The sequence below is a fragment of the Dendrobates tinctorius genome, unplaced genomic scaffold, assembly GCF_039654945.1.
Source record: "Dendrobates tinctorius isolate UK_male_01 unplaced genomic scaffold, ASM3965494v1 ptg000366l, whole genome shotgun sequence".
In the NCBI taxonomy this organism is placed as follows: domain Eukaryota; kingdom Metazoa; phylum Chordata; class Amphibia; order Anura; family Dendrobatidae; genus Dendrobates; species Dendrobates tinctorius.
This window is the reverse complement of record NW_027362032.1, coordinates 3,413,134-3,425,022: the sequence shown is the minus strand read 5'-3', so window position 1 is coordinate 3,425,022 and position 11,889 is coordinate 3,413,134.

Below are 11,889 nucleotides of genomic sequence, written 5' to 3'. Positions count from 1 at the left end.
TGTGTGTGAGAGTGATACGGTGCAGTGTGTGTGGTGCTGTGTGTGAGAGTGATACGGTGCAGTGTGTGTGGTGCTGTGTGTGAGAGTGATACGGTGCTGTGTGTGTGGTGCTGTGTGTGAGAGTGATACGGTGCAGTGTATGTGGTGCTGTGTGTGAGAGTGATACGGTGCTGTGTGTGTGGTGCTGTGTGTGAGAGTGATACGGTGCTGTGTGTGTGGTGCTGTGTGTGAGAGTGATACGGTGCAGTGTATGTGGTGCTGTGTGTGAGAGTGATACGGTGCAGTGTGTGTGGTGCTGTGTGTGAGAGTGATACGGTGCTGTGTGTGTGGTGCTGTGTGTGAGAGTGATACGGTGCTGTGTGTGTGGTGCTGTGTGTGAGAGTGATACGGTGCAGTGTATGTGGTGCTGTGTGTGAGAGTGATACGGTGCTGTGTGTGTGGTGCTGTGTGTGAGAGTGATACGGTGCAGTGTATGTGGTGCTGTGTGTGAGAGTGATACGGTGCTGTGTGTGTGATGCTGTGTGTGAGAGTGATACGGTGCAGTGTATGTGGTGCTGTGTGTGAGAGTGATACGGTGCAGTGTATGTGGTGCTGTGTGTGAGAGTGATACGGTGCAGTGTGTGTGGTGCTGTGTGTGAGAGTGATACGGTGCAGTGTATGTGGTGCTGTGTGTGAGAGTGATACGGTGCAGTGTGTGTGGTGCTGTGTGTGAGAGTGATACGGTGCAGTGTATGTGGTGCTGTGTGTGAGAGTGATACGGTGCAGTGTATGTGGTGCTGTGTGTGAGAGTGATACGGTGCAGTGTATGTGGTGCTGTGTGTGAGAGTGATACGGTGCAGTGTATGTGGTGCTGTGTGTGAGAGTGATACGGTGCTGTGTGTGTGGTGCTGTGTGTGAGAGTGATACGGTGCTGTGTGTGTGGTGCTGTGTGTGAGAGTGATACGGTGCAGTGTGTGTGGTGCTGTGTGTGAGAGTGATACGGTGCAGTGTGTGTGGTGCTGTGTGTGAGAGTGATACGGTGCAGTGTATGTGGTGCTGTGTGTGAGAGTGATACGGTGCAGTGTGTGTGGTGCTGTGTGTGAGAGTGATACGGTGCAGTGTATGTGGTGCTGTGTGTGAGAGTGATACGGTGCAGTGTGTGTGGTGCTGTGTGTGAGAGTGATACGGTGCTGTGTGTGTGGTGCTGTGTGTGAGAGTGATACGGTGCTGTGTGTGTGGTGCTGTGTGTGAGAGTGATACGGTGCAGTGTGTGTGGTGCTGTGTGTGAGAGTGATACGGTGCAGTGTATGTGGTGCTGTGTGTGAGAGTGATACGGTGCAGTGTATGTGGTGCTGTGTGTGAGAGTGATACGGTGCAGTGTGTGTGGTGCTGTGTGTGAGAGTGATACGGTGCAGTGTATGTGGTGCTGTGTGTGAGAGTGATACGGTGCTGTGTGTGTGGTGCTGTGTGTGAGAGTGATACGGTGCTGTGTGTGTGGTGCTGTGTGTGAGAGTGATACGGTGCAGTGTGTGTGGTGCTGTGTGTGAGAGTGATACGGTGCAGTGTATGTGGTGCTGTGTGTGAGAGTGATACGGTGCAGTGTGTGTGGTGCTGTGTGTGAGAGTGATACGGTGCTGTGTGTGTGGTGCTGTGTGTGAGAGTGATACGGTGCTGTGTGTGTGGTGCTGTGTGTGAGAGTGATACGGTGCTGTGTGTGTGGTGCTGCGTGTGAGAGTGATACGGTGCTGTGTGTGTGGTGCTGTGTGTGAGAGTGATACGGTGCAGTGTGTGTGGTGCTGTGTGTGAGAGTGACACGGTGCAGTGTATGTGGTGCTGTGTGTGAGAGTGATACGGTGCAGTGTGTGTGGTGCTGTGTGTGAGAGTGATACGGTGCTGTGTGTGTGGTGCTGTGTGTGAGAGTGATACGGTGCAGTGTATGTGGTGCTGTGTGTGAGAGTGATACGGTGCTGTGTGTGTGGTGCTGTGTGTGAGAGTGATACGGTGCAGTGTGTGTGGTGCTGTGTGTGAGAGTGATACGGTGCTGTGTGTGTGGTGCTGTGTGTGAGAGTGATACGGTGCTGTGTGTGTGGTGCTGTGTGTGAGAGTGATACGGTGCAGTGTATGTGGTGCTGTGTGTGAGAGTGATACGGTGCAGTGTGTGTGGTGCTGTGTGTGAGAGTGATACGGTGCAGTGTGTGTGGTGCTGTGTGTGAGAGTGATACGGTGCTGTGTGTGTGGTGCTGTGTGTGAGAGTGATACGGTGCTGTGTGTGTGGTGCTGTGTGTGAGAGTGATACGGTGCTGTGTGTGTGGTGCTGTGTGTGAGAGTGATACGGTGCAGTGTGTGTGGTGCTGTGTGTGAGAGTGATACGGTGCAGTGTGTGTGGTGCTGTGTGTGAGAGTGATACGGTGCTGTGTGTGTGGTGCTGTGTGTGAGAGTGATACGGTGCAGTGTATGTGGTGCTGTGTGTGAGAGTGATACGGTGCTGTGTGTGTGGTGCTGTGTGTGAGAGTGATACGGTGCTGTGTGTGTGGTGCTGTGTGTGAGAGTGATACGGTGCAGTGTGTGTGGTGCTGTGTGTGAGAGTGATACGGTGCAGTGTGTGTGGTGCTGTGTGTGAGAGTGATACGGTGCTGTGTGTGTGGTGCTGTGTGTGAGAGTGATACGGTGCAGTGTATGTGGTGCTGTGTGTGAGAGTGATACGGTGCTGTGTGTGTGGTGCTGTGTGTGAGAGTGATACGGTGCTGTGTGTGTGGTGCTGTGTGTGAGAGTGATACGGTGCAGTGTATGTGGTGCTGTGTGTGAGAGTGATACGGTGCAGTGTGTGTGGTGCTGTGTGTGAGAGTGATACGGTGCTGTGTGTGTGGTGCTGTGTGTGAGAGTGATACGGTGCTGTGTGTGTGGTGCTGTGTGTGAGAGTGATACGGTGCAGTGTATGTGGTGCTGTGTGTGAGAGTGATACGGTGCAGTGTGTGTGGTGCTGTGTGTGAGAGTGATACGGTGCAGTGTATGTGGTGCTGTGTGTGAGAGTGATACGGTGCTGTGTGTGTGGTGCTGTGTGTGAGAGTGATACGGTGCAGTGTATGTGGTGCTGTGTGTGAGAGTGATACGGGGCTGTGTGTGTGGTGCTGTGTGTGAGAGTGATACGGTGCTGTGTGTGTGGTGCTGTGTGTGAGAGTGATACGGTGCAGTGTGTGGTGCTGTGTGTGAGAGTGATACGGTGCAGTGTGTGTGGTGCTGTGTGTGAGAGTGATACGGTGCTGTGTGTGTGGTGCTGTGTGTGAGAGTGATACGGTGCAGTGTGTGTGGTGCTGTGTGTGAGAGTGATACGGTGCAGTGTGTGTGGTGCTGTGTGTGAGAGTGATACGGTGCAGTGTGTGTGGTGCTGTGTGTGAGAGTGATACGGTGATGTGTGTGTGGTGCTGTGTGTGAGAGTGATACGGTGCAGTGTATGTGGTGCTGTGTGTGAGAGTGATACGGTGCTGTGTGTGTGGTGCTGTGTGTGAGAGTGATACGGTGCTGTGTGTGTGGTGCTGTGTGTGAGAGTGATACGGTGCAGTGTATGTGGTGCTGTGTGTGAGAGTGATACGGTGCAGTGTGTGTGGTGCTGTGTGTGAGAGTGATACGGTGATGTGTGTGTGGTGCTGTGTGTGAGAGTGATACGGTGCTGTGTGTGTGGTGCTGTGTGTGAGAGTGATACGGTGCAGTGTGTGTGGTGCTGTGTGTGAGAGTGATACGGTGCTGTGTGTGTGGTGCTGTGTGTGAGAGTGATACGGTGCAGTGTATGTGGTGCTGTGTGTGAGAGTGATACGGTGCAGTGTATGTGGTGCTGTGTGTGAGAGTGATACGGTGATGTGTGTGTGGTGCGGTGCTGGGGATGGGCTGCCCACTATTAAAGAGGAATGGTATTCACGCCTCTCCACACCCATAGGGGCATGGAGAAGCGTGAATATTAATTTCGTTTTAGCAGCGGGGACAGGAACTTGTCTCCTGCTGCTGCTAGCTGGCACAGGGTGGGCCCCCTTGACTCAGGGGCCCTATACCCACTGACTTGGGGGCCCTCGAGCAGTGGGGGCCCTTGGAGCAGTGGGGCCCTAGGCACTTGCTGGCCAGTAAGCCAGCAGGTGTCAGTGCCTGGGCCCACCGGAGAATCCTCCGGTTCTCCGGTGGGCCAGTCCGAGCCTGCGTAGACAATGGTCCTCTGTGTCTTACCACTTGCTCCTTTTACCACTATGCAGGCAGCAGACAGTCCAATAGTCGGTATCTCTTCTGGATGTACTAAGGTTCTAGTGCTGCTGCTGAATCAACAAGAGAAGTGACCTCATGGCCTCCCACAAGGACGGTTACATCTGGAAATACAGTGTTTTATAAATGTATTTCTACTTTAGCCAAATTAAATATTTCCTCTCATTACACATTTCTTGTACCAAATTTTCACATTTTATCAAAGTAGTTTACCATCAAATACAACCCATCTGTCAGGGGACACACTCAGCTCTTCTAGTGGCCCCTTCTTATCTTAAAACCACAACCACATTCCACAACAATCCTCAGGCTCACAGCTTATCTCCCACCTCAGGACTGTTTGCTCTTGGTGGTGCCGTCTCCTAGTTTTTCAAGATTAAAAAGACATTGACAGGTATATACAATGTTTACTCTCTATTTGTTATAATATGTAAGAGTTGGGCCTATAAGTTACCAATAAGGACACATTGCACATCTGATCTGAAGACTGTTCTCTCTGGGTACCTGATGAGAAAGGACCATATCCGGTCTCATTCCAGGGATACCCTCTTGGTACAATCTTAATAACTTTCCAGCCATCAGATGAAATGGTCAATAACAATTCTGCCTTAAGGGCCTGTCACACTAAGCGATATCGCTAGCAATATCGCTATAACGTCACTGGTTTTTATGACGTTATAGCAATATTGCTAGCGATATCATTGTCTGATACTTACCTACAACCCGCTCCCCCGCTGGTTATCGCTGATCGCGCGAGAACGTCCTGGACCGTTTCTCGTCGTCAGCTTCCTGCTGGGCTTCCTGCTGGGCTTCCTGCTGGCGCCGACGAGCAACGCGTGGACGCGGGCGGGAGGACATCAGGATCGCCTCGTCTGACAGGTAAGTAACAACCCCCGACCCCTGCGATGTTGCTGGTGAGATCTGCCTGTGTGGCAGCTCACTAGCGACCACTTAGCGATGCACCAGCGATCCTGACCGTGTCATATCGCTGGTCGGGATCGCTGGTGCATCGCTAAGTGTGACAGTACCTTTACAATGAGGACAAAACCTTAAAATATAGCTATGGGACAAAGTCCCATAAGGATGTTACATGAAATTCTTAAACACAAAAGACAAACAAGATGAGGACTATACACAATATAAACCCTGGAGCACAATGGATTTCTACCCACTTGTATGAAATCTAACAAATATCAGTGAAATTCATAAGTCAACAAGAAGATAATAAACCAGTAGCGACAATTCAATTACTGCTACTAATATCCAGGATCTAAATAATCCTCACTGATTACACTATGTCCTAGGTATTCACCAGCTTGTATCTATATCGTGCCACCTCCGTCCGATGAAGGCCTGTAAGGGGCGAGTGTGACAACACAGTGTAATAATAACAAAGTGCCCCAAGGACTATGGCTACTGATATCACAAAGATACATATGCTCACAAGGACTTCGGACTAGTGCAAAGGCCCCTTTACATTTAGCGATGTACCAGCGATCTGACCAGCGATCCGACCAGGTCAGGATCGCTAGTGCATCGCTAAATGATCGCTAGTGAGCTGTCACACAGGCAGACCTCACCAGCGATGCAGCAGCGACGCAGCGGATGATACTTACCTTTCACACACAGCGATCCTGACGTCCTCCCGCCCACCTCCACGCGTCGCTCGTCGGCACCAGCAGGAAGCCCCAGCAGGAAGCTGACAACGAGAAATGGAGCCAGACATTCTCGCGCGATCAGCGATGGACAGCGGGGGAGCCGGTCGGAGGTAAGTATCACACATAGCAATATCGCTAGCGATATCACTATAATGTCACAAAATCGGTGACGTAGCGATATCGCTATAACGTCACAAAATCGGTGATGTTACCCCCCTTTACAGTACAAACACACAACGATTTTCACAGTTAGGGACTGGACATACACACATACACAGAGACATATAAGACAAGAGAGTAAAGTTCCCTCATACTCTTACAACCTGAACTGCTGAGATAAAGTCCAATGACACCGCCTCTTTATATCCAGAGACGTTCCCGTTCTTAATATCAGGTATTCAGAGCACCACCGGCGCAGACTCTCCTCAGTGAAACGAGGAGGGTTCAGTCACTCTGTGTTATTAAAAGAAAAACATATAACAATACAACATAGAATATTCTCTATGGGGATCAGGTGGCGTGTAGCTAGGTGATTTATACCACTATAATAACCTATGATTTGTCTCCAGTTCACAGGTGACTGTCAACCACGCCTACTGGACTCCCCTATACAGTCAGGATTTTATATTTCAATCCTTATACATTCACTCAAGATAACATTCAAGGAGTCTCATGTGTAACATAAAACATATAGTTATGGCGTTTTAGTTCTATATAATTTTAAAAGACAGACAAAACAGCACACTTACCAGGAAACAACATTCAACAAAGTACAGAAGACAAAACAGAATACTGGCAAAATTCATCTTATACTGGGTTCTATTTTAGGTTAATCCAGCGGATTCCTTAATCCGACGAGAATCTCCCTCGATTCTCCCATCTAGATCAATTTAACGTGCACACACAGTTGCCTTCTCACACTGGCTTTGTACCCATTCTACAGAATTTTTTACAAGAACAAACCCCATACACTATGGAGCTTCGCAACTTACAGGAGTTATTATAACTCCAATTGCATGTAAACAACTTCCAACTTACAGGAGCCAATCACAAACTCCAATTGGAAAAGTCTACAATCACAGTCCCCATTCAATTCCTAGAATAACATTCATACTGGATTAACAAGGTTACCGAATATAATGAAAACTAGTAAATGTTCTTACCTGTATTCAGATACAGACGATTCCCAGAGATCCTTAGACTATACGAAATCCGTCACTTTCCCTCAGACCGGGATAACTGATAATGCCCCTGGTGACGCCTACTGTCAAGGCGGAGGACTTACTCCCCCGTGCACGGTTTACAGTACTCACCGGTGAGGGAAAGGTGTTGGATTTCTCGGCCAACGTACTAAATGTCAGTGGTTTTAGTCTTCCAATTAGAAATCGTCCAGACCTGAATAAGTAAGATCCTTTATTTGTCATGCCGGCATGGAGAAAGATTGACAACCACACCAGCTGTGGGCAGTCATCTGTCTGACTCCATACAGATTCTTAGAGTTTAAATAAGAAAAGAATAGGGTGTTCAAAATACTACATTTTCAAATATAGTGCATACATTGGAATATGCTTAGCTGTAAACAATTCTTATCTACGTTACCAGAGAAGTAAAGGTATGACATTTTATTTTTGTACGTTAGATAAGGATAGCAACCTAAGCATTACAGCCAAGTATTACATCAGCTGAAAAGAGTGTCTAGGCATAATAACGGCATATATGCAATCATGTATATACTGTACAGTATATATATATACTCACACACATACACGTATGCATATATATAAAGTGGGGCAAAAAAGTATTTAGTCAGTCAGCAATAGTGCAAGTTCCACCACTTAAAAAGATGAGAGGCGTCTGTAATTTACATCATAGGTAGACCTCAACTATGGGAGACAAACTGAGAAAAAAAAATCCAGAAAATCACATTGTCTGGTTTTTTTTCATTTTATTTGCATATTATGGTGGAAAATAAGTATTTGGTCAGAAACAAAATTTCATCTCAATACTTTGTGATATATCCTTTGTTGGCAATGACAGAGGTCAAACGTTTTCTGTAAGTCTTCACAAGGTTGCCACACACTGTTGTTGGTATGTTGACCCATTCCTCCATGCAGATCTCCTCTAGAGCAGTGATGTTTTTGGCTTTTCGCTTGGCAACACGGACTTTCAACTCCCTCCAAAGGTTTTCTATAGGGTTGAGATCTGGAGACTGGCTAGGCCACTCCAGGACCTTGAAATGCTTCTTACGAAGCCACTCCTTTGTTGCCCTGGCGGTGTGCTTTGGATCATTGTCATGTTGAAAGACCCAGCCACGTTTCATATTCAATGCCCTTGCTGATGGAAGGAGGTTTGCACTCAAAATCTCACGATACATGGCCCCATTCATTCTTTCATGTACCCGGATCAGTCGTCCTGGCCCCTTTTGCAGAGAAACAGCCCCAAAGCATGATGTTTCCACCACCATGCTTTACAGTAGGTATGGTGTTTGATGGATGCAACTCAGTATTCTTTTTCCTCCAAACACGACAAGTTGTGTTTCTACCAAACAGTTCCAGTTTGGTTTCATCAGACCATAGGACATTCTCCCAAAACTCCTCTGGATCATCCAAATGCTCTCTAGCAAACTTCAGACGGGCCCGGACATGTACAGGCTTAAGCAGTGGGACACGTCTGGCACTGCAGGATCTGAGTCCATGGTGGCGTAGTGTGTTACTTATGGTAGGCCTTGTTACATTGGTCCCAGCTCTCTGCAGTTCATTCACTAGGTCCCCCCGCGTGGTTCTGGGATTTTTGCTCACCGTTCTTGTGATCATTCTGACCCCACGGGGTGGGATTTTGCGTGGAGCACCAGATCGAGGGAGATTATCAGTGGTCTTGTATGTCTTCCATTTTCTAATTATTGCTCCCACAGTTGATTTCTTCACTCCAAGCTGGTTGGCTATTGCAGATTCAGTCTTCCCAGCCTGGTGCAGGGCTACAATTTTGTTTCTGGTGTCCTTTGACAGCTCTTTGGTCTTCACCATAGTGGAGTTTGGAGTCAGACTGTTTGAGGGTGTGCACAGGTGTCTTTTTATACTGATAACAAGTTTAAACAGGTGCCATTACTACAGGTAATGAGTGGAGGAAAGAGGAGACTCTTAAAGAAGAAGTTACAGGTCTGTGAGAGCCAGAAATCTTGATTGCTTGTTTCTGACCAAATACTTATTTTCCACCATAATATGCAAATAAAATGAAAAAAAAAACAGACAATGTGATTTTCTTGATTTTTTTTTCTCAGTTTGTCTCCCATAGTTGAGGTCTACCTATGATGTAAATTACAGACGCCTCTCATCTTTTTAAGTGGTGGAACTTGCACTATTGCTGACTGACTAAATACTTTTTTGCCCCACTGTATATATATACATGCACATAAAAGAAAGGACTTTATTACTATTATTATAACATTAGTAGTTTGGGGGACATGTAGGACTTGTTTTTAATCACTTTTTATTCTGCTGTTTGTGAGGTAGGATGTAGAAACAGACGGCAATTCTGCTAATGTTTTCTATTATGTGACTGTACGGCCCCTTCACACGACCTGTCATGGTTTTCACAGATGCCACGTGTCCCCTATTTGACATACGGTGCTGCTCTTATGTCCGTGTTTTCCCAGCAGCACATGTGGGTATACAGGTGTATATGGGTCGCCCCATCCCAGGGCTGTGGGGTACTCGGTACCGGTGTCAGCGGGATGTGTCACAGCGGCGGTGACTCGGTCTGTGGCCCTGGGCGCCCAAATCAATGGTGGTGTGTTGTTAATGAAGTGGAATAGTTCGTGACGCCACCTGTGGTGTTTGGCAAGCAAGATGTTAAAGCCAACGCTGCGTGCAGATCCTCTGGGGCTGATGGTGTGTTGCAGCATAGATGGTGTAGCTCCCCACAGGTGAAGATGTAACCCCAGGGCAGTGTATAGGCGCAGGCGGTGTGAGGAATGTTGGTACCAAGATGTAGCAGTGCTGAAGGTGTTGGCGCACAAAGGAATGGAAGACACCAGGGCATGTAGTTCCAAAGCTTTACTCACAGTTCGTGGTACACACTGGCGCCTGCCTCTGTGCCGTGTCCTCCGGGGTAGAGACTCAATCAACCTCCCGGGCAAGTCAGGATTCTCCTCTCCAACACCCCGCCAACTTGTACCTCTCCTGAACGACTCCTCTATTGTGCCTTTTAGTGTGAAGAGCTCCAGTACCGTGGTACTCTGAAGTTCCTCCTGTCAGATGTTCCTAACAGCTCTCCTCGTACGGCAGACAGCTGTAGCCTCTCTCGGGGACTCCCTTTATCCTGAGTCCCGGCTCTCTATCTGTGTTGCTTTTGTGCCCCAAGTCTTGGATGGGAGTAGTGCATTTACAGCCAACTACTCTACCGGTGTCTGCTGCAGAAACATAAGTGTCCATACAACCTCGGGGACCGGGCCCCGGCCTTGCGCTGAGAACCTATAGGCAGGGTTCCTCTTCCAACCCACAACTCCTCTCTGTTCTCCTACTCCTTCGTTCCGTGCTGTTCCTTCTCTCTCTTATGGAAGCTTAGGTTGCAGTTCTATGTCTTCTCCTTCTGTTCCCTTCCCGTGTCAGCTGGCTCAGATCACTGAGGCAGCTGCAGAACTCCTTCCACTCTCTCTCTCGGACCCATCCTCAGTCTCTCCTGACTGACTGTCCTTCTCCGGCCTGACCTCCCGTCAGACTGACCTGTCATTCTAAACCTTCCCAACCTTTTATGTATCTCAACTCCACCCACCTCCCAGCACATCTCGTGTTACAAAGCAAGGACCCACGAAAGGTGCTCTGCTATCCTCTAAGCGTGGAGCTGCAATCTGGTCCATTGCTGAACTATCCTGTGTGTGGGTGCAGGTGTTGGAGCGTGGAAAGGAGTTCCCAACTTACCTAGGTGGTGGGGCACTACACCTTAGGAGAAGATGCAGTACCTCTGTGGCGACCGAGCCCCAGGGGCGCCACATATACAGTGTACACAGAGGGGTCTGCGACTGAAGCTGTGGGTATACGGGTGTATACCGCGTACATGGGAGTCTGTGACGGAAGCTGAGGGAATACAGGTGTATACAGCGTTCACAGAGGGGTCCCCTCCGTACACACACGGCTCCGCTCCGTACACCTCGTACACACACGGCTCCGCTCCGTACACCTCGTACACACACGGCTCCGCTCCATTCACCTCGTACACACACGGCTCCGCTCTGTACACCTCGTACACACACGGCTCCGCTCCGTACACCTCGTACACACACGGCTCCGCTCCGTACACCTCGTACACACGCGGCTCCGCTCCATTCACCTCGTACACACACGGCTCCGCTCTGTACACCTCGTACACACACGGCTCCGCTCCGTACACCTCGTACACACACGGCTCCGCTCCGTACACCTCGTACACACACGGCTCCGCTCCGTACACCTCGTACACACGCGGCTCCGCTCCGTACACCTCGTACACACGCGGCTCCGCTCCGTACACCTCGTACACACGCGGCTCCGCTCCGTACACCTCGTACACCTCGTACACACACGGCTCCGCTCCGTACACCTCGTACACACGCGGCTCTGCTACATCCACCCTGTAAACCCCTCCTGACCCCACACAGAAACTTCCCCTCATCCAGCACCATGACAACCAGCACAGCAGAGTCCTGCCCACACTGAGGCCCCTGATCATGTGACCCCTGACTCCTCCCCTCCTGTGACCTCATCCCAGGTCCTGTGCGCACAGAGCAGCTGTAGAAATCTCCGGCCTCGGGGGTCTCACCAGACTTCGCTCTTTTCTTGCAGGGGCCACAGTGGATTTCATCCTGGATCCATAGAGCTGAATAGAGGAGCGATGTTCCTTCACTCTGATGGGAATTGATGGTGACGTTTGTCCAATGTCCACGTTACCGAGTAAATCCCCCCAGGACTGCAGCCGGTAAAGACCCCGATATCCACAGGTGTCCCCTCTATTTGGGGGAAAGGGATAGAAAAGC